Genomic DNA, 5546 nt, shown 5'->3' on the forward strand with positions numbered 1-5546 from the left:
ATATTGCATCGTCTTCATTTCCATACCCATTTAAATACTTATTTTATCAAATTTAAATTTTTAAAACACTCAATTTATTAAATAACTTTAGAAACATATATATATATATATATATATATATATATATATATATATATATATATATTTGTTTTGCATAATTTTATTGATTGATTTATCAAACTATTTTTAAGTAATATATTTAATTTTTTTAATACTTTTATTTGTTGTTTAGTTTATTATGTTGAATATTGTTCTTATGATTTTTTTATATAATTAGTTTTTATACTCATTTCATAAGTGTAGTTTTATAGTTGCAATTGTATAAAGACATTTTATTCAATATAATAATTTAATGTTATTATTATAAATTTTGTTTATCACTATTAACATATACATTAAAGTTTAAAAGATGAAATATTTATTCTAATTTTTATTTATTATTAGTTTAATATTTTTTTTATACAAATTTCGTTTAAGTAGTATATTATAACTTTTATTATTGTATAAAAATAATTAATTAAATATTAAAAAATGAAGTAAGAGATAATTGAAATATTTTTAAACATACTTTTTTTATATTTTTTAAAATATTGTTTAGTTTTATCAACTTTGTTTCATTTTGCAAACTTAATAAATATTTTGGTTCTTATAAAGTTTTACTTAGTATTCTAATTTGAAATTTATATAATTATAATTTTATTTCTAAATTTTATATATTTAAAAGAAAGAATACATTCTTTTAATATTTAATATTTAATAATATCATGTTTCCTTTCTTGTTATTTTTTAATTTTTTATAAAAATTAATTAATTTATATTGAAATACTAAGAAAGTGAATACATAAGTATGGAGTATGGATATATACTCGTTACTTGGTGGAAATGGGGATGAGATAAAAGTGGTATACCCAATAGGTATGAGTGTTAAAAATGGTTTCTGTCCTATCATATTGTATCCCTACTTAAACAAAAGAAAGAGGAACATTATACAATGGAAAAATGTTTTTTAAGAATTTTTTTGACAACTTTTTTACAATGTCTATTGTAAACAGACTAATAAATTAATGACATTTAACTTGTTGTCACAAAATTGTTATAAAAAATTATGAATATATTGAAATCTTTATGCAATACAACAAAAACTAACATAAGTAGCTTCCATTATCTATATCTCTCACTCTTAATATCTTTCATCAGTGTTATCTTTTGTTTACGTATAACATATAATCATCGTAGGTAGATAATATTACAACAAATACAAAAGACAGGTAAGCTAAAGTTATTTAAGATTGTATTAACTATTCTATATTACGGTCCTAATAAAAGATAGATTAAATATATGTTTTAGTTCTCATATTTGTTCTACATTCTCAATTAGGTCCTCATGTTTTTTTTTTGTCCCAATTGCATCCTAATATTTGTAAATTTGAGGCAATTAAGCCCTTTTCGTTAACTGGCCACTAACGTCGTAGGCCAATTGAGAGGGCTTAATTGTCTCAAATTTACAAATATTAGGATGCAATTGGGACAAAAAAAAAACGGGGAGGGCTTAATTGCTCAAATTTACAAATATTAGGATACAATTGGGACAAAAAAAAATATGAGGACCTAATTGAGAATGAAAATGGGAAACAAATATGAGGACTAAAACATATATTTAACCTAAAAGATATCATCCATATAACTATATTCACACATTAAATATATAGCACAAATCATAAAGACCCTCGTGGAACTTTCATACTCAAGAGATATTAAACACGACTTTGAAAAACTTAGTGTATTAATTAAAATCTAAGATGATGCACTTTATATACTTATTCTTTCTTTTCAAGGATTCTTGTCATTTTATGATCACATCTTATAACAAAAGTATCATAAGATATATTATCAATATAAAAAATATATCGATGAAGACCATTTTTAATTCTCTTCTAAATATTTTTTTCTATTTGAATCAAATACTAATAAAGTTGAAATAATATCTGAAAACTCAAACATTAATAAACTCTACGTCTCAACCACACTTCTATATGAGTAATGTATATAAAAAAAATTCTTTTCTTTCCTTGTAATTCAAATATTGCAAATTGTTAGTCGTGTTCTTTTTAGAAAAACAATTGGGTTTTCTTATTGTTTCATCACGTTTCGTTTTGAATTCTTTATAATCCATTTTGGATCACTTCAACTTTAATAACACTCGGGGGAACTTCAATGCAAATTTTGTGATTGCTTCGTCACTGCTCCTTTTGTGTTCCCTATCATTGCGTACCATATTATGATTGTTTCGAGCAATAAGATTTTTTTAGAATTTTGGTGAGTCTTAGACATAAAAAAGGAGAGTACTAATATTCTTTTTATTAGATTGTCTTTTTCAGAGAATGTTTGTACGTCTTAGAACAAATATTCTAATAAATTTTATTATTAAAAAGATCTTAAACACTCTCAAGCAAATCCCACTATTAATGCACAAAAATCACTGAAATTTTTCGAAAAGAAAAAAATCAAAGGAATGAGAGAAAAGGGTAGCTTTTGTACAACGAATCAAACTCATTTAAGTATAATGCTTACTTTTTCAATAGAAGTTTCTTTGTTTTTAAGTATTAGGTTATGTTTGGATATCTCTTGATGCAGTGTTAACGGCAAAATTACACTTTCTAAGGCATAGATTAGAAGTAATGTAAATGTTTGATTGAGTTGAGAATGAATTTTCTAATGAATAAAAATTAAAATAAAAAAAAAAACATATACTCTTCTTTTCAACCAAAAAAACATATTATTTCTCATTATTTAGTGTAAGATTAAATTTTATATATATATATATATATATATATATATATATTAATTTGAATTAGTCTTTTTTGTGTAAGTTTGTTGAAAAGTAGATGCAAGATAATTAATTTTATTTAGAAAAAATAAACCAACTTTATAAGTAAAGATTATGTATTTGTTTTATAGATCCTTCTTTACATTAGAAGAAAAAGATCGAAAATATGAAATTTACATTAGAAGATAATTGGTAGAAGTTTTCCATATTCTTTTTAACATTATTTTTAATTTTTTAATAAATTAATTTTAATTTTTAGAGATTCTAATTTTCCATTTCTTTTTCAAAAAAAATGTTTATGAAAAAATATTTCAAACAAATCCAAAGTGTATAAAACTAAAAGGAAAAGAAAACATTTTAAAAGTGCCATCAGCTTTTAAGATTTAATAAGTTATTTTAAGATTAAATATGTTTTTAAACATAGAATTATATTTTTTTTATTCTAAATTTTTACAAATTTTGATTTTCAAATTTAAAAATAATTTGATATAATCTTTTTAATTTAAACAGGATAAAAAGTTTTAATGTCTCAATGTATGTGAAAATAATATCTAAATTATCTATATCATTTTAACATGTATTAGTTCTAATGTCAATCACAACACGATTTAACAAACTCAACCTATTATTGAAAAAAAAATTATATCAATTTATTTTTTAAATTTAATTATCAATATATATATATATATATATATATATATATATATATATATATATATATATATATATATATATATATATATATATATATATATATATATATTTAACTTATATAACTTCTTAAAATATATCAAATTTTAATTGACAAAAAATATTCATATTCATAAAAAAAAGACATAGGAATATTTTATAACTTTTATTTTTAATTTAAAATAAAAAAAATAAAAAATAAAAATTATTTAAATATTTTTAAATTTAAAATTTAGAATCCATAATATATAAAATAAAAATAAAAATTATTCAAATACTTTTAATCTTAAAACTTAAAATCTATAATATATAAAAATATCTTTTGTCAATTAAAATTTAGTATATTTTAAAAGATTACATAAAGTAAGTAAATCCATATATATATATATATATATATATATATATAACAAACTCAAAAAAATTAATGTTATAGAAAAAAAGTTATATAAATTCATTTTTAAATTTAATTATCAATATATATATATATATATATATATATATATTAAAATTTTAATTAAGAAAAAATTTTAATTTAATAAAAACATATCTCAAACATTCGATGTTTTATTTCTTTCTATTTTAGTAGCAGGTGTCCTTTAGAAGTCTTGGGAAAGTGGTGGATACAACAGAGATACAAAAAAAGTGGAGCTTTGTTAGTTTTTGTCGGTCAAGTTTGGGTAAGAGACAAAAAGCAACCTGGATTTTGGGCCTGAACAACAGAACTTTTACTTCTTGCACCTGCATTGTTTATAAACGCATCTCTATTTGATAAAAAGATTAAAGATGTCCGTCCACCTCTTGCTCCCACTTCTATCATTGACATCGCTAGAGAGAACATGTTGTAAAATAAGTTTATCCTAAAATACATTTTATGTGTTCTGAAAAACTTACTTTAGAAGATATCTTGAAAAAGTTTGTTTTAGAAAGTTTTTCTTAAAATGCATTTAACGTATTCTGGAAATTCTATTTCAAAAATCATATCTTCAAAACTCCAAATCTCTTATGATGAAAAATGTTAAGAATCGGTAATTCAAAAGTCATTTTCTTTTATAAAAGATAAAATAGTTATTTTGAAAGTTAGAGGAGTGCAGCTAAAATTTATGGGGTGCAAGAAGTAAAGTTGTAGTGAAGTTAGCTTAGAACATTAGTCTTACGAGGATCTTTTCGAAGGTGAAATATATCGGTGAACTTATTAAAAAAAAAAATCTTTAAATCTTTTCTTTATTTACTTTTCAGTAAATTATAGGTTAAATGCATTCATTGGTCCCTATTTTTGTTGTTTTTCTTCAATTAGGTCCCTGTTTTCTTCAAATAATCAATTTGGTCCCTAGATTTGAAAATTGAAAGCAATCAAGGACATTCCGTTAACTGTGGTGAACGGAGTTAAATATGTTCTGTGCTGGCAACAGTATTTTAATGGTGCAGACAGGTGGCATAGAATGTGGTTATGACGTGGTTATTAATTAAATTTTTTAATGTTAAAATTTTAAAAACATGTGCGAATTTGGAAATTGTTAAGGGTAAAATCATGTGCTCACTAAGTAATGTGTTTCAGTAAGGGTAAATTAGAGAAAGTGAATTGAAATCTGAGGTGAGTAAAAGAGTCTAGGTTTGGGGAAATTGTGGTGTGTGAAATTGGGGAAATAGGGTTCGTGGTGGTCGAGAATTTAGGAACAGCGGTGAGCGGTGCTTAAATCAGACATTTGGCTGACAAAAAGGCACGTTTTGTGAGATAATCATCAACAATCGGTGGTTTTGTCGTGGAAAGGTGTGAAGAATTTGGTTGTACTTCAAGCTTCAAGCACGTGTTGAGCTTAGGTTTTTTGTTATTTTTGGATAATGTGGCATGTAAAATTGTATTGTAACTTTCGATATTGGTCCCCCCATGTCTGATTCAGTGCTGTGGTCCCCCATATTTGTAGTTCTGTCGCACTATTTTTTTATGCATATGGTGTTAAAGTGGTCTTGCAATGTGGTCCACCATGTGAAAGTGGTCTTTATTTTGTTTAAGTCAAGTGTCGTTGCATGT

Source organism: Vigna radiata, chromosome 6, assembly GCF_000741045.1.
Source record: "Vigna radiata var. radiata cultivar VC1973A chromosome 6, Vradiata_ver6, whole genome shotgun sequence".
Classification (NCBI taxonomy): Eukaryota; Viridiplantae; Streptophyta; class Magnoliopsida; order Fabales; family Fabaceae; genus Vigna; species Vigna radiata.